This window comes from Solanum verrucosum, unplaced genomic scaffold, assembly GCF_900185275.1.
Source record: "Solanum verrucosum unplaced genomic scaffold, falcon-dt-bn FXZP01000049.1, whole genome shotgun sequence".
Lineage (NCBI taxonomy): Eukaryota > Viridiplantae > Streptophyta > Magnoliopsida > Solanales > Solanaceae > Solanum > Solanum verrucosum.
The window spans coordinates 10,254,250-10,277,723 of NW_026020221.1; the positions used below are offsets into that span (position 1 = coordinate 10,254,250).

General features: G+C 37.5%; 1 protein-coding gene and 1 pseudogene across 1 annotated transcript in view; one reads left to right on the plus strand and one right to left on the minus strand.

The window, feature by feature from the left end:
• The window catches only part of LOC125831174 (ethanolamine-phosphate cytidylyltransferase-like), a 912,135-nt gene that overhangs the window by 275,173 nt on the left and 613,488 nt on the right, over positions 1-23,474 (minus strand). The gene's annotated exons all lie outside the window — the stretch shown is intronic.
• Positions 2,266-5,636, plus strand: LOC125831530 (uncharacterized; annotated as a pseudogene).

Sequence of the window (23,474 nt, forward strand, 5' to 3'; positions counted from 1 at the left end):
CATGAACTATTGTATTTTCTTGTTTTCTAATAGCATGAGTAGCTAAATGCCCTAGTTCTGGGGCTGTAGCTATGAATTGATTGTTGATTATTTAAGGCTTGTTGAATTAAATCTTGGTTGTCATTATAAGTTACTTTTGTATTCTTGTTTTAGTATTTTATGCTTGTGCACCATAAGATAAATTTAGTGTCTAATCTTAAAGTCGAGAGAGGAGAGATCCATAGAATATAGAGAGCTCGGTCCACCCATTAGATTGAAGTGATTAGTGTTCAGGAGTGACGCCCAGACGAACACCTTGCTTGGTTATGAAATAGGATGAAATATTAATGCTCTCCAGTTAGTCTATTTATCCCCGTTCAACGATGTAGTTAGATAGCTAACTGGGGTAGGCGACGAGAGGTGTATAACTCGGATCATACTATCAATCCTATAAACCGGTAACTTGACTACTGAAATTAATTCTAAGCTAATAATATGATACAGGATATTCAATATATGTTGCAGCCCTGGAATTGCTTTTAACTTGCTTGAAACATTATATCAAAGTTGTTCACAATTAGTTACGTTTAATTAGTGCATAATTATTAGTAGATAAACAATAAATCCTCTTGAAAAGGTTACTTTTTACTTTTAGTTGTAGAAGTGAGTGAATATAAGTTGATCATAAGTCCCTTGGGAACGATTATTCATTTCTTTAAGAATCTATATTACTTACGCGACCACGTACACTTGCGTGTACATTGGTGAGCCAACAAGATTTTGGCGCCGTTGCCGGGGATTTAGAAATTGATTTATATTCAGTCTTCTTAAGTCTACACTTAATATATTCAGATATTAATTATTTGATCTTAGCTTGTGTATTGCAGGTACCTTTTTTTCAGGTCTAGCTCGGAAAGGATATCTTGTTGAACCTTACAACGAACCTGAAAGAGTTTTATGCCAGCGTAGAAAAATGAATCAGGGACGACAAGAAGAATTGGGGTTAGGTAATCCGAGAAACTTTGTAGATGATAATCAAGACAACCTGAATAACTCAAAAAATGTGAATAACCCAAGGAACCCGAATAACCAAAGAGTACCGCTTGTTGTTCTCGCAAGACCAGTCCGTGATATGGCAGTCCCACTCACAGCCAACTTGGCATCCAATATTAGAAAGCCTCCACCGAGGATAGATTTGAACTAAAGCAGAGCATGGTACAGATTCTCCATATTAATGGGCAATTCACTGGTCTCCCCCATGAGGATCCTAAAATCCATCTTAGGATGTTCATTGAAATTACCAATACATACATCCCAATTGGAGTCTCATCAGACTATGTAAGGTTGACTTTGTTCTCATACTCATTATTAGGAGCTGCAAGACGTTGGTTAGACTCTGAGCCACCAAACTCCATCACCACTTGGGATGATCTAGCAAAGAAGTTCCTGAGTAGATTTTTCCCATCCAAGAAAATCGCGAAGTTGAGAGGGGAGATAATAAACTTTGTTCAAAATCAAGGGGAGGACATGTACCAAGAGGGGGACGTTTCAAACAAATATTGATTGCTTGCCCACACCACATGCAAACCAATGAGGTACTTGCTCACACTTTCTTTGAGGGTTTAGACTATAATGCTCGTTCTCTTCTTAATAGTGCAGCAGGTTGATAGGCTCTATCCATAACGAGTCAAGAGTTCTTCGCCCTACTAGATAAACTTCAGAAAGGAACCAACGGTGGGAAATGTCTAGAACCCCCACCCAAAAGGCTGCAGGGATCTTAGATGTAGACCAAACTACTGCCATAAATGCCAAATTAGATGCAATGCAACATAACATAACCTTACAAATTAAACAAATGGATTTAAATCAGGGACTGATAAACATGATACAACATGCAGCAAATTGGTGTGAGGTATGTGGTGGTGGAACTTATGAAACCGAACAATGTGAGGCAAACCTGAATTCCATAAACTATGTGGGTAATGCACAAAGGGGTGGAGTGCAACAAAATTATGGTAATACTTACAACCCTAGTTGGAAGAACCATCCTAACTTCTCATGGGGTGGTAACCAAACCTAAATCAGGCGCAAGGGGCTAACCAATACCGTTCTCAAGGAGTTGGGCAACAATACTTAAATTTTAACCAAGATCCAAATCCTAGTGCACCAAAAGGGGGGATGACCAATGAAGAGCTACTCCAAAAGCTCATGACTAAAATAGGGACCAAATTAAATGCTAGAATAGATAAGCAGGATGAAAACATTAGAAACATCCAGATGTCGCAAATGAGTTTAGAGAAACAAGTTGCGCAAGTGGCTAATTCCTTGAACTTGTGTCCTCTGGGCGGGCTTCCTGGTGATACTGAGCCAAATCCAAAGCAATTGCATGCGGTAAGTACTAGAAGTGGGCTGCAATTAGAGGAACTAGCTCCAAAGAAAAGAGACACTGAGGTAAGTAACAAAGAAAAGAAGGTGGAAGAAGTAGTAAAAAGCTCCAATGTTGAGGTACCCGTTCCTCAAAAGAAACTACCACCTCCATTTCCATAGAGGCTGAAAAAGCAGAATGAAGATGAATGCTTTGGTAAGTTTCTCTCTCCTTAAACAAGTTCACATTAATCTACCTTTGGTTGACATTTTGCAGGGTATCCTAAAGTATGCTAAATACGTGAAGGACATAGTGGCCAGCAAGAGGAGACTCACTGAAAATGAAACTGTAGCACTTACTGAGGAGTGCAGCTTAAGGATCCAAAACAGACTGCCCAAAAAGTTAAAAGTTTCAGGTAGTTTTACTATGCAGATTACAATTGGGCAAAGTGTTCATCCTTGGGGGTTGTGTGATTTGGGGGCAAGTATAAATTTTATGCCTCTATCTTTGTATCAAAAGCTTGGGTTAGATAGTCCAAAGTGAACCACTGTTATTCTCCAACTTGAAGATAGATCCATTGCTAGGCCAGAAGGGGTGGTAGAAAATGTTTTAGTGCAAGTAGGTTCATTGATTTTTCTGATAGATTTTGTGGTCTTAGACTTTGAACCCGATTCTTAAGTTCCATTCATTTTGGGAAGACCTTTCTTGGCCACAGGTAGGGCATTGATTGATGTAGCAGTTGGTCAACTAACCATGAGGGCACATGATAAGGTAGAGGTATTTGATGTGTACCGCGCTTTAAAATTACCTTCTATTTATGAAGAGTTGTCTGATTTTACTGTGGTTGATCTCATAGTAGAATCACAAGTAGTTGCACCTAGTGGGTCATGAGATAGAGGGAGTCATTGAAGCTCAAGAGATTGAATCATGCTTAAATCTAGCACTAGTACATACTCGTAGGAATCAAGTGGAGTCATTAGATCGCGAGTTGGGGGCCCCACCAAAGCCATCAATAGAAGAAGCCCCGACTTGGGAACTAAAAACTCTACCGGCTCACCTAAGGTATGCTTATTTGGGTACTAATGAAACCTTGCCTGTTATACTTTCTACAGAATTGTCTGACTTACAGGTTGATGCGGTATTAAGGATCTTAAAACAGAGGAGGAAAGCAATTGCATGGCGATGGCTGATATTCATGGGATTAGTCCAGCTTTATGCATGCACAAAATTTACATGGAAGAGGATAACAAACCTAAAGCACAACATCAACGTCGACTAAATCATGTGATGAAAGAAGTGGTAAGAAAGGAAGTCATAAAGTGGCTAGATGCTGAAATTGTGTACCCAGTCTCTGACAGTAAGTGGGTAAGTCCGGTACAATGTGTTCCCAAGAAGGAAGGTATGACAGTGGTAAGGAACGAAAAGAATGAGTTGATTCCTACCAGAACAGTGACCGGGTGGAGAATTTGCATGGATTATCGAAAACTAAATGAAGCTACCCGGAAAGATCACTACCCCGTTCCCTTCACTGATCAAATGCTTGACCGAATAGAAGGATATGAGTATTATTGTTTCTAAAATGGATATTACGATTACACCCAGATCTTGATTGCACCAGAGGATCAGGAAAAGACCACGTTCACTTATCCTTATGGCACATATGCCTTCAAGCATATGCCGTTCGGACTTTGCAATGCACGGGCAACTTTTCAAAGGTGTATGATGGCCATTTTTCATGATATGGTGGAAGACTTTGTTGAGGTGTTCATGGATGATTTTTCCATCTTTGGAAAGTCTTTTGAGGTATGTCTCCGAAACCTTGATAAAATACTTGCTAGATGTGAAGACACTAACTTAGCTCTAAACTAGGAAAAATGTTATTTTCTTGTAAGAGAGGGAATAGTGTTGGGACACAAGGTGTCTAAATCTGGTTTGGAAGTTGATAAGGCTAAGGTAGAAGTAATTGAGAAATTGCCCCCTCCCATTTCTGTAAAAGGTGTACGTAGTTTTCTTGGTCATGTAGGTTTTTACAAGTGATTCATCAAGGATTTTTCCAAGATTGCAAGACCTATGTGCAGTCTCTTGGAGAAAGAGGTGAAGTTTGACTTTGATGAGATATGCTTAAAAGCTTTTGAGATGTTGAAAAGGAACTTAATTGAAGCTCCCATCTTAATTGCTCCTGATTGGGAATTACCATTTGAACTCATGTGTGATGTAAGCGACGTAGCAGTGGGTGCAATATTGGGACAAAGAAATAATAAAGTGTTCCACTCGATCTATTATGCAAACAAGACCATTGACTCTACACAAGCTAATTACACAGTGACTGAGAAGGAGATGTTAGCTCTATTGTTCGCCTTCGACAAGTTCAGATCGTATTTGGTAGGTACTAAAGTGATTGTTTTTACTGACCATGCATCTATTAGGTACCTATTCAACAAGAAGGATACTAAACCAAGGCTGATTCGATGGATATTGCTTCTCCAAGAATTTGACGTTGAGATCAAAAATAGAAAAGGTACGAAGAATCAAATAGCATATCACTTATCTAGGTTGGAGGATTTTTCACATGTGAATGAAGGTGAGCAAATCTGGGAAGAGTTTCCGAATGAACAATTGATGCATTAGATATCTCTCAAGTGTCATGGTATGCAGACATTGTGAATTTGATAGTAAGTGGCGATTATCCGCTGGGTTCAACCACCCAACAAAAGAAAAAGCTCAATCATGATGTCAAATTCACAAAGTGCTCGAAAGTTGTCATGTTAGCCCATATGGAGGTCACTATGGAGGAGAGTGCACTGCTCATAAGGTAGTACAATCTGGTTTCTTTTTGCCCTCATTATTTAAAGATTCTATTGCTTTTGTGAAGGGTTGTGATAAATGCCAAAGGTTGGGTACTATTTCAAGAAGACATGAGATGCCGCTAAGTAAAATTTTGGAGGTGGAAATCTTTGATGTGTGTGGTATTGACTTCATGGGTCCATTCCATCCATCTAATAGAAACCATTACATTCTTGTGGTTGTGGATTATGTTAGTAAATGGGTTGAGGCTATCGCTCTTCCTTCCAATGATTCAAGGGTGGTGATAAAGTTCATCAAGAAGCACATCTTCACTCGCTTTGGCACACCAAGGGCAATTATAAGTGATGGAGGTAAGCATTTCATTAACCATCTTGTTAAGAATCTTCTTGCTAAGTATGGCATTCGGCATAAGGTTGCTACAGCTTACCATCCTCAAACGAGTGATCAAGTGGAGGTTTCGAATAGAGAGGTGAAGCAAATTTTGTAGAAAATGGTAAATGCGCAAATGAAGGATTGGTCTGATAAACTAGATGATGCATTGTGGGCATATAGGACTGTGTATAAGACACCAATAGGGACTTCTCCCTATAACATAGTATTTGGGAAAGCATATCACCTTCCGGCGGAATTAGAACATCAAGCATATTGGGCAATCAAGAAGTTGAACTTAGACCCCGAGCTAGCCGGTAAAAGAAGAGTGAATTAGTTGCATGAACTTGAGGAGTTTAGGCTCCACGCGTATGAGAATGCCAAGTTATACAAAGAAAAGACAAAGAGGTGGCATGACAAACATATAGTAGCTTGTACATTCAATCCAGGAGATAAGGTACTACTCTTTAACTCTAGACTAAAGTTATTCCCTGGAAAACTAAGGTCGAAGTGGAGTGGTCCTTTTGAAGTGGTCAGATTGACACAACATGGGGTTGTTGAACTTATAAGTAAGACTGGCCTTACTTTCTTAGTCAATGAGCAAAGAGTGAAACACTATTTCGGTGAGAATTCGGATCGTGATCGAGAAGCTCTTGAGCTAAATGATGAATGATTCAAGTTGTGTCATACCGCGACGTTAAATCAAGCGCTACATGAGAGGCAACCCATGAACAATATGTAATAGATAGTTTTCAGAATTCTTAAAGTTTTCTTAGTAGCTTAGTTTCAATTTATAGAATATAGGTTAATTTTAGCTAAATAGGATTTTTTTTCATTATTTGTAACTCAGTTTGTAATAGTGAAAAACAAAAAAAAAAAAAGGTCAGGCGCACTAGTTGGCACGCGGCGTCAAACGTCAGAGCGCCCTCTTAGGCGCGTCGCCCCTCCTATCGCCCCAGCGCCCAGTTTTTTTAAAATTTCTGGATTTCGACCCGAATTTACCCCGACCCACCCCTTAAATCCCTAATTCTCTCATTTTTCTCCTCATTCTCTCTTTCTAACCGACCCACCTTCTCCCATTCTCATCTTCCCTCTTCAAATTCCCAATTTTCCCCATTAACAAACCTCCATTAACCAAAACCAACTCTTTTCCTTCCTCCATTAAACTCACAACTAAACATTTCTTCTTCCCCTCCACCACCTATAAACTCTCCACTTCCCCACTACTCCACTACTTAATCTCCAACTTCCCTACTTCCCTTCCACTTCTAAACCATCATTCCCCCACTATTTTTTTTCTTTTTCTCTATTCTCCTCACTGCCCAACCCGACCCCATTCTTACTTTTTCTCATTTTTTTCCTTTCTTTAGTTTTCTTTTCTTCACAGGTTGAGATGGCTCCAAAAGCCAAAAATGTGGCGGGTTTCAAGCGGAGTAGAAAAGGAGAAGCTTCCGGGTCTTCTAGTGTCCGGGAATCAGTGCAAAAATTTGGTGAAAAGGCTGTGGAGAGGTATGGGTGGGAATGATTCGAATGCCCAAAGAGAAGCGAAGTATATGGGTGATGAATTTGTGAAGGAGGTAAGGTTACAGTCACAATTTCCTGATCTATATCGGACTGTTCATGAGTTGGGCTTGAGGTTTATATTTGACAATCCGGGGGATTGCAAATTTGACACTAGTGCGAGAATTTTATGCTAATTGGCTAACTGAAATGAAATATAAAACTATGCCTGTTAGGGGGAAATATGTCAAGTTTTCTGCCCAAATTCTGAATGAATTGTTAGGAACCCCGAATTGTGACCCTGATGTGTTTAATGACTTAAAGGATAAACCTCATTATAGGGATATCTGACATACCTTATGTGGGGTTGATTCGAATGCTAGGTGGGAGCGGAGTAAGGACATTGGGAGGCATAATACCCTCAATTTTGCTAGCTTTAATCAGGTGGCTGAGGTGTGACTAAAGATAGTGTGTAGTGTGTTGCTTCCTGCCAAACATCTGACTGAGATGATAAGAGATAGGGTGGTATTAGTGTATATGATGATGAAGGGAATGCTCGTTAATGTGGGGGCTATCCTGAGGCAGAGTATGATGAAATTTAGGAATAATATGAGGTAAAGGTTCTGTTACAGGGGCTTGATCACCCGTTTTCTGAAGGCTGAGGGTATCGAAGAGGAAACGGTCGACATGACTGTTGCTTATCGTTTGGATCTGATGGGTGAGCTAGTTGATGTGACGAGGACTAAAGCACTTGACTCATCTCATGGACTGGTTCTGTCTCCTCGAGATAGGCAAGACCGTGACGATAGTGTCATGGCTAGGATGTTTGGGATAGCTGAGTTGCAATTGCGGATAGGTGGACGTCCGATTACTGATGTTGAGATGGAAACAATGACAGAACCCTATCCTTTGTCTGAGAGTGCAACATTTTTGTGCAAGACTGGTCCTGCCTTTTTGGAACATTTGGATGATGATGAAGCTACTACTGATGAGACTACGGATGATGAGGAGGATGATGTTGTGGATGAAGAGATGAATGCCTTTATGGAGTTTGATGGCGGTGATGATGAGGCCTAGAGGCCCCAGGGTGTATTCCTAACCTTATACTTTGTTTTAATTGGGCACCAAGGACAGTGCTTATTTTTAAAGTGTGGGGTGGGATAATATTCTCTGATTGTATATAGTTGTTTACTGCTATATCGAGTCTAGAGTTAGTTTTTAGTTAAATTTTAATTTATTTATTTTTGGGTTCCTCAGCATTTGTTTTCTGCACTTTTACTGAGGATTGTCCCTTTGAACCGATTAGGACTAGTTTATTGCTTTATTCAGTCTCAGAGTCATCATAGGAGTAACAGTTCCCAATGATGAATGGATGACGATCGTCTTAAGGGAAAATTAGTCACATAGAAGAGTAGGATTGAGAAACCAATCATGGCCTTTTGAAACTATGTCCGAAAAAGTCAGCGAAACGTCTGGGTAGTCACAAGTGGAAAAGTGCAATAGAGTGTTAAACTTGTAACAAGCATGTGTTCTTAGTTTTGACTTTAAATAAAAAATAAATGGGCTTAATTGTGTAATGATACCGTAATGCAAGTTGTAGAAACATGTTGGTTGATATATCCCCATATGTGTCATTATGTCACGTGTGGTGAGAATTGATTTGTTTTGCTTAATTTGATATCCAGAACTTGCCTTGTGTGTGTTGAATTAGTAGCTTGTGTTACTTAAGGAATGTGATTGAGCCAATTATTAACTCTACTTGTATGCTTACCATTGAAATCATCCCTAGGGAAGCCCCATTGAGCCTTTAGTCTTGTTTATTGAAAAACCACATGATAAACCGAAACCCGTTGCTTGATCCCAAGTCTTTTGATCTTATGAAAATCCTTAAGGAACTATGTTAAGAAGAAGGGTTGGAAAATATTGGTTGATATAGCTAAGGGTGAATTGCTACATTGTGTGGAAAAGAAAGTTCTATTTTGGCCCTGGTCCTTAGAGACAATGTGCACCTCAACTAAAATTGAGGGTGGCTGATTTAGAACTACACTCGAAACATTGGCACTGGTCCTATCAAGGATAATGTGCACCTTACTAAGATGTTAAAATTAGAGTTTGGATGGCTAGTGCAAAGACATTAAAAAAATGATGAAAAAGAAACAAAGGGCAAATATGGAGCAACAAAAGGGGTAAATAGTCATGAAGTGTGTACTAGGAGGAAAGAAAAGCTATAATGGAGATTGTTGGCAACATAATGACATGTGCATTACGGAGGTGTAGTCACTAAGATGATTCCTAAATATTCCCTCCCTTACCTTAAGCCAGCATTACAACCAAATGAAAGTCCTCTTGATTCCTTGAGAAATATGTGCGAAAGTAATAATACACTATTGGCAAGCTTATGGTATGTTGAGAAAAGTAAGAGCCTATTTTGTGAGGGTGAGTTGATAGTTTGAAAAATAGGCCTTGTTGATAGTGCAAATTGCTTGAGTAAAAGGCTTTACTAAACATAAATAAGTGAGGGCATTCATGGCATGTGTAGTATTATCTAATTGGTGTGGTTGTATGAGTTTGCATTAGCCCAGGAAAATAATAAAAGGGTCATTCTTTGAGCATGTGTTTTACTTGGTGTAAATGTTGTGAATTGTTACATCCATTGTGAAGTACAAGATCATGATTAAAAATGTTTGGTTGATTTTAAGGTAGGTTGATAAGTCCAAGGGTGGTGAAAAAGAGTTGATAGTCTAGAGATTGTTTGAGGACAAACAAAAATCTAAGTGTGGGTGGTGATCTTAGGCATATTTATATGCCTAATTTGTCAATAATTGCCCATAAAGTTCTTAAGTTGAGGAATAATCTTGAGTCTATTTGCTTGATTTTTGTTATACTTGTGATGATTGTGCACTTACACACATGATTAGTTGTTTCAGGAACTCTCAAAGGAAGTGGAGTTGGAACGAAGAAAGACGGAGCAAAGATGTGCAAGAAAATGGTCGAGGAAAAAAACATCAGTGGCTGGCGCACTAGTTGGCATGGCTGGCGCACTGGTAGGCGTGGCGTGCCACTGGTGGTATGTCAGAAAAGAGTTTGTGAAGTGCTGTGAGGCGCGACGCGCCATGGCCTGACATTCAGAGGCACCTCACAGGCGCGCTGAGAGGCGTGGCGCGCCAACACTGATGCCGTTGGAGCATGTTCGTGGGGCGCGACACGTCCCTCTTCTACCGACTTTTCCAAGTTTTAAACATTAAGTAGGATTCCGAATTTGAGTAGTATTTGATCCCAACTTTTCCTATTATTATAAATAGATCCTTAGGGCTCCATAATCGTGTTGGACTTTTGATTGAAGTGTGCAAGAGCAAGAATTCACGATTCTAGTAGGTTTTTATCCTTTAACTCTTCTGTAGTTCAGAAATTACATGAACTATTGGATTTTCTTGTTTTCTAAAGGCATGAGTAGTTAAACGCCCTAGTTCTGGGGCTGTAGCTACGAATTGATTGTTGATTATTTAAGGCTTGTTGAATTAAATCTTGGTTGTCATTATAAGTTACTTCTATATTCTTGTTTTAGTATTTTATGCTTGCACACTATAAGATAAATTTAGTGTCTAATCTTAAAATTGAGAGAGGAGAGATTAGATAGACCAAAAAATATAGAGAGCTCGGTACACCCATTAGATTGAGTTGATTAGTGTTCAGGAGTGACGCCCAGACGAACACCTTGCTTGGTTACGAAATAGGATGAAATCTTAATGCTCACTAGTTAGTCTATTTATCCCCGCTCAATGATGTAGTTAGATAGCTAACTGGGGTAGGCGACGAGATGTGTATAACCCGGATCATACCATCAACCCTATAAACCAGTAACTTGAATACTGAAGTTAGTTCTATGCCAATAATATGATACATGATATTCAATTTATGTTGCAGCCCTAGAATTGTTTTTTACTTGCTTGAAACATAATATTAAAGTCGTTCACAAGTAGTTACTTTCATTTAGTTCATAATTAGTAGTAGTTACCAATAAATCATCAACTTTTGAAAAGATTACTTTTTACTTTTAGTTGTAGAATTAAGTGAATACAAATTGATCATAACTCCCTTGGGAACGATAACTCATTTCTTAAAGAATCTATATTACCTGCGTGACCACGTATACTTGCATGTATACTGGGGAGCAATAAATTTTTGGTGCCGCTGTCGGGGATAGTGGCTGGGAATGGTTCGCCTGTCAACAAGAGGTGAAGTATATGGGCGACGAATTTGTGAATGAGGTAAGGTTGCAGTCGCAATTTCTTGTTATATATCAGACTGTGAGTGAGTTGGGACTGAGGTTTATATTTGACAATCCGGGAGATTGTAATTTGACGTTAGTGAGAGAATTTTATGCTAACTGGCTAACTGAAAAAAATATAAGATTGTGCCTGTTAGGGGGAAAGATGTCAAGTTTTCTACCCGAATTCTGAATGAGTTATTAGGAACCCCGAATTGTGACCTTGATGAGTTTAATAACTTGAAGGATAAACCTCTTTATAGGGATATCCGACATACCTTGTGTAGGGTTGATTCAACTGCTAAGTGGGAGCGGAGTTAGGATACTGGGAGGCATAATTCCCTTCATTTTGCTAACTTTAATCAGGTTGCTAGGGTATGGCTGAAGATAGTGTGTAGTATGTTGTTGCCTGCCAAACATTTAACTGAGGTGACAAGAGATAGGGTGGTGTTAGTCTATATGTTGATGAAGGGAATACCCATTAATGTTGGGGCGATCCTGAGACAAAATATGATGAAATTTAGGAACAATTTGAGGTGGTGATTTTGTTACGGGGGGTTGATCACCCGTTTTCTGAGGGCTAAGGGTTTTGAAGAGCAAACAGTGGACATGACCGTTGCTTATCACCCGGATTTGACGGGTAAGTTGGTTGATGTGACCCGCTCCAAGGCGCTAGACACGTCTCATAGACATGTCTTGTCTGCCTAAGAGAGGCAATCCCGTGATGACAGTGTCATGGCAAGAATGTTTGGGATGGCGGAATTGTAGTTGCAGATAGGTCGCCGTCCAGTTAGAGATGTGGAGATGGAAACCATGGTGGAGAGCTACCCCTTGACTAAGAGTGCAGCATTCTTATGCAGGACTGGTCCCGCATTCTTAGAGCCTTTGGATTATGATGAGGCTACTACTGACGAGGCTATGGATGATGAGGATGATGATGTTGTGGATGAGGAAACGAATGCCTTGATGGTGTTTGATCACGGTGACGACGAGGCCTAGAGGCCCCAGGGAGTATTCCTAACCTTCTACTTTGTTTAAAATGTGTACTGAGGACAATGCTTATTTTTAAAGTGTGGGGTGGGGTAATATGTCTCTGTTGTATATAGTTGTTTACTGCTTTATCGAGTCTAGTGATAGTTTTTAGTTAAATTTAAAAAAAAAAAAAAAATTGGGTTCCTCAGCGTTTGTTTTTGGTACTTTTACTGAGGATTGCCCCTTTGAACCTACTAGGACTAGTTTATTTCTTTATTGAGTCTCAGAGTCGTCATAGGAGTGACAGCTCCCAATGATGGATGGATAACGACTGTCTTAAGGGAAAATTAGTCACATAGAAGAGTAGGATTGAGAAACCAACCTTGGCCTTTTGAAACTATGTCCGAAAAAATAAGCCAAACGTCCTGGGTAGTCACAAGTGGAAAAGCGCAATAGAGTGTTAAACTTGCAACAAACATGTGTTTTTAGTTTTGACTCAAAATAAAAATAAATGGGCTTAATTGGGTAATGATACCGTAATGCAAGTTTTAGAAGCATATTGGTTGATATATCCTTATGTGTGTCATAATGCCATGTGTGGTGAGAATTGATTTGTTTTTGCTTAACTTGATATCTAGAACTTGCTTTGTGTGTGTTGAATCAGTAGCGTGTATGACTTAATGAATGTGATTGAGGCGATTCATTAAAATAGCCAATTATTAACTCTACTTGTATGCCTACCATTGAAATCATCCCTAGTGAAGCCCCATTGCGCCTTTAGTCTTGTTTATTGATAAACGACATGATAAGCCAAAACCCGTTGTTTGATACCAAGTCTTTTGATCCTATGAAAATCCTTAATGCACTATATTAAGAAGAAGGGTTGGAAAATGTTGGTTGATATAACTAAGGGTGAATTGCTACATTGTGTGGAAAAGAAAATTCTATTTTGGCCCTGGTCCTTAGAGACAATGTGCACCTCAACTAAAATTGAGGGTGGCTGATTTAGAACTATGCTCGAAACATTGGCCCTGGTCCTATCAAGGATAATGTGCGCCTTACTCAGATGTTAAAATCTAGAGTTTGGATGGCTAGTGCAAAGGCATGAAAAAAAATGATGAAAAAAATATAAAGGGCATATATGGAGCAACAAAAGGGGTAAATAGTCATGACTTGTGTACTAGGAGAAAAGAAAAGCTATAATGGAGATTGTTGGCAACATAATGACATGTGCATTAGGGAGGCGTATTCACTAAGATGATTCCTAAATATTCCCTCCCTTACCTTAAGCCAGCATTACAACCAAATGAAAGTCCTCTTGATTCCTTGAGAAATATATGCGAAAGTAATAATATACTACTGGCAAGCTTATGGTATGTTGAGAAAAGTAAGAACTTCTTTTGTGAGGATGAGTTGATTGTTTGAAAATTACGCCTTGTTGATAGTGCAAATTGCTTGAATAAAAGGCTTTACTAAACATAAACAAGTGAGGGCATTCATGGCATGTGTAGGATTATCTAATTAGTGTGGTTGTATGAGTTTGCATTAGCCCAGAAAAATAATAAAAGGGTCATTCTTTGAGCATGTGTTTTACTTGGTGTAAATGTTGTGGATTGTTGCATCCATTGTGAACTACAAGATCATGATTTAAAATGTTTGGTTGATTTTAAGGTAGGTTGATAAGTCCAAGGGTGGTGAAAAAGAGTTGATAGTCTAGAGATTGTTTGAGGACAAACTAAAGTCTAAGTGTGGGGTGGTGATCTTAGGCATATTTATATGCCTAAGTTGTCAACAATTGCCCATAAAGTTCTTAAGTTGAGGAATAATCTTGAGTCTATTAGCTTGATTTTTGTTATACTTGTAATGATTGTGCACTTACACATATGATTAGTTGTTTTAGGAAATCTCAAAGGAAGTGGAGTTGGAACGAAGAAAAACGGAGCAAAGATGTGCAAGAAAATGGCCAAGGCAAAAACCACCAGTGGCTGGCGCGGCGCTCCACTGGTGGTACGTCAGAGAGGAGTTGGTGGCGTGCTAAGAGGCGCGACGCACCAAGGCCCAACATTCAGAGGCACCTCAGGCACGCTGAGAGGCGCGGCGCGCCAATACTGATGCAACTGGAGCAGGTTCGTGGGGAGCTAAGAGGCGTGACACGTCTCGTTTTTGCTGACTTTTCCAAGTTTTAAACATTAAGTAGGATTCCTAATTTGAGTAGGATTTGTTCCTAACTTTTCCTATTATTATAAATAGATCATTAGGGCTCCATAATCGTGTTCGACTTTTGATTGAAGTGTGCAAGAGCAAGAATTCAAGTTTGTAATAGGTTTTTATCCTTTAACTCTTCTATAGTCCGAAAATTACATGAACTATTGGATTTTCTTGTTTTCTAATAGCATGAGTAGCTAAACGCCCTAGTTCTGGGGTTGTAGCTACGAATTGATTGTCGATTATTTAAGGCTTGTTGAATTAAATCTTGGTTGTCATTATAAGTTACTTCTATATTCTTGTTTTAGTATATTATGTTTGCGCACCATAAGATAAATTTAGTGTCTAATCTTAAAATCAAGAGAGGAGAGATTAGATAGACCAGAGAATATAGAGAGCTCGGTCCACCCATTAGATTAGGGTGATTAGTGTTCAGGAGTGACGCCCAGACGAACACCTTACTTGGTTATGAAATAGGATGAAATCTTAATGCTCGCCAATTAGTCTATTTATCCCCGCTCAACGATGTAGTTAGATAGCTAACTGGGGTAGGTGACGAGAGGTGTATAACCCGGATCATACTATCAACCCTATAAACCAGTAACTTGATAATTGAAATTAATTCTAAGCTAATAATATGATACATGATATTCAGTATATGTTGTAGCCCTAGAATTGCTTTTAACTTGCTTGAAACATTATATAAAAGTTTTTCACAATTAGTTATGTTTAATTAGTGCATAATTATTAGTAGATAAACAATAAATCATCAACTCTTGAAAAGGTTACTTTTTACTTTTAGTTGTAGAAGTGAGTGAATATAAGTTGATCATAAGTCCCTTGGGAATGATAACTCGTTTCTTTAAGAATCTATATTACTTGCGTGACCACGTACACTTGCTTGTATATTGATGAGCCAACAACCCACCTTGGGGGAAGTGTTAGAAATAGGGGGATTGGCGGGAGCTTGAGTTGCTATCCTTTCAAGAACGACATGATCTGTTGAGCTAACACTGGCTCTATGGGAGGAATACATGTAGTCTCAACCTGCACTTCTTCCTCTTGTCCAACATTCTCCTCATTCTCAACCTCGATATTCTCATCTACCTCTTCATGGTACACAGGAGAGTTCTCATTTCTGGGAGCATTCTCAACAGGAGTTCCATCCCTAGTAGGTGCTACTCTTCCACGGCCTCTACCCCTAGTTCTTCCTCTAGCCCTGCCTCGACTGTGACCTCTCGCTACAGATTCCTCAACTAGAGCATTGACGGGAGCTACGGGCATGACGCCATTGAATCTAGTGTTAACCATCTGCGGACAGAAAAGTGAAAGAGGTTAGATACCAATTTAAATCGCCACAAATCAAGTTATAGCACAAAAGGAGACAAGAGAAAACAGAGAGATTTCCTAAAGTCCTATTGCCTCTCGAAGAAAAATATAGACGTCTCTGTACCGTTCTGCAAGAATCTACTATACTCGTTTAGGTACATCGAGATTAACGAACCTAGGCTCTGATATCAACTTTCTCATGACCCAGACTATCGTGATTGTCACCCACACTAACTCTTCGGTGGGAGAACCATTAATACTAATTAGCTAACCAACTCTAATCAAAATACTAAGGCATTAAAGTTACGAAAGCAAGTTAAATGCTAAGAAAAAAAATAGGGAGTTCCCATAAACTCCAAACAAAAGTCTAACAACTAAACAAATGTGGAAGTAACACTTAGAAACTGAAAGTCAACGGACCAAAACTCTAACAAAATCCATAAGTCTAAACAAGAAGGGTTACAACCCCACGCTAAAGTACTAATAACTAACTAGAAAATCTAAGTTTGAAATGTGGACATAGATAGAAAGAGAACTCATGGAGGCCAAGAAGAACTGGTTCACCCTTGAATTCGATCGGTGATCACTGATCTTTTAAGCGAGGTCTATCAATAGCCGCCTGAAGATGCCCTGTACTCAACAAAGAAAGAGCAAGTGCAGTATCAGTACACAACCACAGTGTACTAGTAGGATCACGTGGCTATTCCACTATGTGCAACATACATAAGTCAATACAACATAATAATAACATGCATACACCGAACATGTACAATATCATCATCATTTACGAACGACGTACAATTTCACAATTCCCAAGATACATAATTATGTCAAGTCATTGGTTCTCTCATGGAACCCAAACCCAAACAGTTAGCATACCGAAATGCGGTACCCGATCCAATGTTTATGCTGGAACGTGAAAATCGATCCCATATTTATGCCGAAACGTGGCAACCGATCCAAGTTAGTATGTCGGAACGCAACACCTGATCTGTTCAACAAGCCACAATCACAATCACAAGTATATTCTCAAAATCATACAACCAAGTCATGATTCTTGGCATTCATCATTCATCTATCTTATTTACAACTAGTGTGATCAATAATGCAATATTCACATACATACATGTATTATAATGAAGCAAGAACAAAAATATATCACACAATCATGAAATCAGAACCATCACCTACCTCGAGCAACGCTTGAATCCCCTAAGAAATTTGATTCTTCCCTTTCTGGATTCGTTCCGCTTGTTCTTGGTCTACAAATGATCAATATAATATGATAATTAATAAACAACAACTAATAACCTGAATTACCAACAATCCTAAGAACCCTAGATCAAACCCATGATCTCAATATCCCAATTAGGGTTGTTTCCATCATAAATTCCAGATCAAAACCCTCCCCCGTCGATAATTACCTATTAGATTATGTTCTACGGATCCAAAAATGGATTCGGGGAGTGAAAATCTTACCTTTAGCCTCAAGAATGGTGGAAAATTGTCAAGAAAAGACCTGGGTTCGTTCCTTAGCTCTCAAGTTCGAAAATTGCAGAATAAAATGTTTTTGGGGTTTATTTCCGACTTTAAGTCGCGTCTGCCCCGCCACAGCGGCACTCACCCCGCTGCTGTGGCCCCGCCCTGGTGGGAAAATCCCACCTCAACGGCTTGCACGGAAATAGTGAGCAATTTTAATAATTTCAATACTCTCATTTCACAACACACATTCAACCAATGCACTCTAAAACTTCCCGTTCACGCCAAGATCAGTTTCGAGAGTTCTACTCACTCGAATTCAGTTCCGTAAAGTCGTACGGATTCCTTAACATCTTAGCTATCTACTCATGTAATCAAAATCATAATTAACTCACCCAATTGCTACCAGATTTCCCTAGACTTTACTGACTCTGATTTCGTCCAAATCTAGACTAGGTTGGGAAATCCTGAGTTACTACAAAAAAAAATTCTGGCCCAAAAATTTTCCCCGTTGGCTTTTCTATAATGACAAAAATCGGTCGTTACAACTTACATATTCATATTTTTTTAATTTGTATTATTATCATGGTGGGGGTGGGGGTGGGGATAGGTGAAATGATTATTTTTATTCTTTTATTTTGAATTTGGGGTACACAAAAAAAAATGCAGTATACATACATAATTGCTTAATTAAATCATCTTTTATTGAACTAATTATTTCTTTATCAATGTCATCGTTATTTTCTTCCTTTTTTTCTCCCTTGTTTTGTCATAAATTTAAAAAAATTAAAATTTAAAATAGTGGACAAGATCCAAATAGAAAAAAATGGAAGAGAGAAGTGAAGGGATGGGTGGGGGCGTGTAGAGAGTAGAGGACTAACCTTTTTAAAAAAAATTTAATCTACTATGGAATTCAAAATCGGGCCAATCAGATGAGCTCATATATTAAGTAATTTCCAATTAATTTAATGGAAAAAGGGTCTGAAATGCCCTTAAACTATAAGATTTGGTACAATGATGTCCTTCATCAACCTTATGAGTATGAGCCGTTGGACATAAGGATACTTTTTAGCCAAAAGGTTGATGTCAGGGGTATTTGGGGGGCCAAAAGATGGATGATGGATAATTTTGTACGAATTCAAATAGTTGAGGGGTATTTTAGGTCCTTCTCCATAGAAATATGCATTAACTATACAATATAACTTACTTATACATGAACTATACATTGACTTTACAATATGATACACTTAAAAAGAGTCAGGAGCCAAAAAGGCAAAAAAATATTGCCAAAATTCCAAAATGACAAATACAATTTGGGATGAAATCAAAGGGGCAAAGGTGCATCGCCCCTTGCATCTTGCCCTTCATATTTTACGCTGAGGACAAGGTGCACGGGCCTTATAAGGCACAGGGGCCCATGCGTCGTATTCCATATGCCCCCCCCCCCCATTTCTCCACCCACTCCCCTTCCCAAACCCTCAACCCGTTATATTTTTTTTATTTCAACTCATATATTTTATTTTTCATATGGATCCACTAGTTATGTCACTTAAGAAAATTCTACGGGGGCATGTAGTTAGGGAAAAAAGATAGTTGCTAGAAATCCGACATCTACTAATGGGAGAGCCTTCATCTCAACGTCCTTTTGGTGCTAATCCCGACGGAATTAGTCATAAACATATTCATATCATCATAATTGGAAAGACACAATTAAACTACCAATCCAATTTTAAGTCATCATAGAGTAGACCCATTAAACCATGCTTCATACATATGTGAGAAAACTCATGGTTTTATACGTCATGTCAAGTTTAGGGTGTATTTTGGGTCGTGATAGTCCATCACTATCAGTAGTTGTATGAAGCTATTAGACTGAAGACTTTGGTAGAGACTTGATTTTTCTTGAGCCCAAGTAAAAACACTGCCTTTCTTGGATTAAATCTTTGATCATGAAAATTTGGTGCTTGATCTTGATAAAAGAAATTTTTTTATTAAGTTTCTAGAGTAGAAGAACTTGGGAAAATCTTGGGTGGGAGACTTCTTTTTGTATTTTGAATTTTTGAATTGAAGGTTTTAGGGTTCTTAATGGGGAAGAAGAACCCTAGGTGAGTTTTGATAGAATTTCTAGATACTTGAATGTTTAGATTGATGTTTAATTTTGAGAAGAAAATTAGTTAGTTGAATGTTATATTTTGTTAAAATATCAAAAGATGACATAGAATAGGGCTAAAAAGTTTGGAAAATGACCAAAATAACCTTGGAACACGTGCAAGAAGTTTCTAGAAAAAAATTTCACAAAAGGCTCTACGGTTCATGGAAAATTCCACCATCCATAGTTTTGGTCGTAGGAGATCGACTGCCTGACAAAGCTTCACTAAAACGAGCATAACTTATTATATTGTAATCGAAATAAGGCAAACGTGGTGGAGTTGGAAACAAGACTCACAGGTCTTTAATTTGATAGGTCATAGTCTAGCTAATTCATTATATACTGAGAGATATGATCGTTTGAAGTAAACCTAAGTAGAATCTTTTATCAAAACTTAATCGGCAAGGAAGTTTTCTACTTTTTTTTTGGTAACTAAGTTGATTTCAGTACCAAAGTAAACGTGTGTATCAATACAAATAAAGAGCATTGCTGGACATCATGCCCCAACAACCTCCTAGCAACAAGACATTAAAGTATAAACTAAACCAATCTATCAACTATCGGTAGTATGAAGATTTCAAACTGGATAGAAGTTGTGGCTTTAGCATGCTGCGCAGCCTATTGAAGTTCATCATTCCATGACATAGGTGTTCTCTTGATATCAACCCATAGTAACAGATTCTGCCACAATTGGGCAGAGACTTTGCACGCAAAGAAAAGATGAGAAATGCTTTCATTTCAACTTAATTTTGTGCTAGGAGATTCGTGTGACTTTAATTCATGTCAAATTTCATTCTCATACTAAAGAATTGATCATAACACTTGAGAACAATTTAGAAATTACCCGATTCGATCTTATATGCAATTGAAAAATGATTCGTGTCTTAGATTAAAAAAAAATTGGGGTGTTGCAGTTTTTCTTCTTAAAGCCCTCAACTTGTGTACCAACAACTTCACGAAAAGCAAACAATTCAGCCAACTAGTCATCAATAGTGCCACGATATGCTTGCATCATTCTATTGATGCCTTGAATTTGAGTCAGAACATCAACCAAAAATCTTTGTGGTTGTCTGTCAGATCAAGAATGACCTCCAACCGTGCAACTTCCTTGTGTAATTTGTTGCAACTATTTTGGTTAGCCAGTATAAAATCTCAAGTTCTGATACCTATTCTATTGGGGTCAATCCTTCTTGATTTAGACCACTAGGCAATTTAGCACCCTTAGACTCAGTCTTATTATTTCCCCTTCAATCTAATTCAACACTTAGACAAACATATGAAAATAGACAACACAAGCCACGCACAAGAATTACTTCTCAACTTTTTATTCAAATTTGTATCACATAGAAGCACACAAACACTTGGCCTACATCCAAAGCCAACTATGTCTATGCCAATTTTGTCTTTGCCAATAAATAGTCCATAATAAAAGACTTTTTTGTTTATTTTAAATGAAAATTTTGAACTATTCGTTTAACTAGAATTATTTAATTGACAAGTAATATTTTAAATAATTAAAAAATTAGTTGATAATGAATAGGTAAAATCTAAAATTTATTTAATATCATATACCACTTGGCACTAACTTATTCTAATAAAACGCACTAACTTACTCTAATATATATATATGCCAAGTGATATAGAATATTAAATAAATTTTAAATTTGACACATTAACTATCAACTAAATTAATTATTTAAGAAAATTCCCATCAATTAAATAACCATTATAAAACGAATAGTCTAAAATTCTCATTTAAAATTTACAAAAAGGGTCTTTCTTAATTCTAGTTCTCAAAACGACCTACCCTTATCATGCCTTAGCCACACATTGTCGTGCATGCCTCAGCCACACCAATGGCAATGTCTTTCCTCAATTAAACTTAATCTTGATCAAAGTTATTAGACATTAATTAAGTTGATCATATAGATCGCTAGCCAAGCCTAAAGTGCACACGAAACATCAAGTTGAGGATTGAAAAACATCACTAAATTATGCCAAGTAACCATATATGATGCACTGCAAATCTCACCTATTGAGTATGATAAACTTTTTCACAAAATCAACCGAAGTTTGACAAAATTTTGATTTGTGTAATAATCTATAAAATTGTATATTCTTGTATGTTAGTATATTTTGGATGCATAATAGTATAGTATATCAAAATCTTAAATATTTTCATTTAAAAATAAATATATGAAAATTTTGTATATAAATATATCAGCTATATATTATTGTTAATTAAAATTGTGTTTTGGATTAAAAATTTATAATGTAAATTTTAAGCTACATTTTTGCAATGTAAGTGAAATAATAATACTTTTATGAACATAATATTACATTAACAAATAACATTGAATTTCTTTTCTTCTTATTTTACAATTCATAAAAGAAACAAATATAAATTAAATAGTAAAAGTTTATGAACATAGCATAACATTAATATTGAGTTTATCATCTAAAAAATGTAGAGGCATCTGAATGCACAAACACCTGGAAATGGTGTTAGTGCTAGAATCTCCACCCCATTTCATTCTTGGCAACGTACAGCGCTGTATACACTATTGACAAAGCGTACCAGAGACTCTAATTTATTGCCTTTTTTCTATAACTATCATATCCCTCCATCACACAAATAATAAGAAATTTCAAATTCAAAGTCTGAGTAATGAAAAAGTCAAATTTGTCTTTGCAAGTCTAATGTTCCAATAAATAGGCCGCAACACACTACCATATGTCAGCACATGGTCTATCTTATGTAGTAGCCATCCCTAAAAGATAGGCACAACTCAAATTCGAATTACATGCCTTATCTAAAAGGCTAACAAAGCCATAGCCAAAACTAAAAATCCGCCCAAATGTCCACACATAAGCGAGGCACATGCAGACAAACCTTAAATTTGGCACCCAAATTCACTCTTGTGCACCAGATTTGCCCGTGCTCACATTGTGGGCAGGTTCTACCCCACATAGGTTGCTGGTCCATTCTCTCGAGCTATCTGCCCTTGTCCAACTATACCGATTTGTAATATCATTTTGAAAACTAAAACTCTTTCTTTTATTAAAGACATTTTTAATATTTTTTTAAATAATTAATTTAGTTAATAATTAATGGATCAACTCCATAATTTATTTAATATCATATATTACTTGGCCCATATATATTAGAATGAATTAGTGGATTTATCACTTTTAATATTTTAAAAAAGTGATAAATCCACTAACTTATTTTAATATAATAAATCAAGTGATGGAAAATATTAAATAAATTTCAAACTTAACCATTAATTATTAATTTAATTAATTATTTAAAAGAATATTCATCACTTAAATAACCGTAGTTAAGTGTAGAAAAATGTCATTTATAAAAATAAAGAGTTCTAGTTCTCAAAACAATCTACAACTCCTTGTACCAACACTTAACACATAAACTTGTTTAGCCCAACCATACCACAATCACAACTTAATCCTACCCTTTTCATGCCTTAGCCACACCTTGTCTTGCATGCCTTGACCATAGCAATGCCAATGTCTTTCCTCAATTAAACTTGATCTTGAGCAAAGTTATTTGACATTGATTAGGTTTATCATACAAATCCCTAACCAAACCATGCCTTAGCCACACATTGTCTTGCATGCCTTAGACATAACAATGTCAATGTCTTTCCTCAATTAAACTTGATCTTGATCAAAGTTATTTGACTTTGATTAAGTTCATCATGTAAATTCCTAGCCAAATCATGCCACAATCACAACTCTGTCCTACCCTTCTCATGCCTTGGTCACAAATGGTCTTGCATGTCTTGAGACACAAGAATGCCAATGTCTTTCCTCAATTAAACTTGATCTTGATCAAAGTTACTGGACATTGATCAGATTCATCATGCAAATCTAAAGCCAAGCCTAAAGCAATGAAACCATCAAGCTGAGGGATCAAAAACCCTGACTAAGTTATGTAAAGTAAACCTTATAGCACAAACATTCAAATAGTATGTATTTATCTATAATTTTTTTAAATTAACTTCAATTGAATCTACACTAATAACATGAAATCT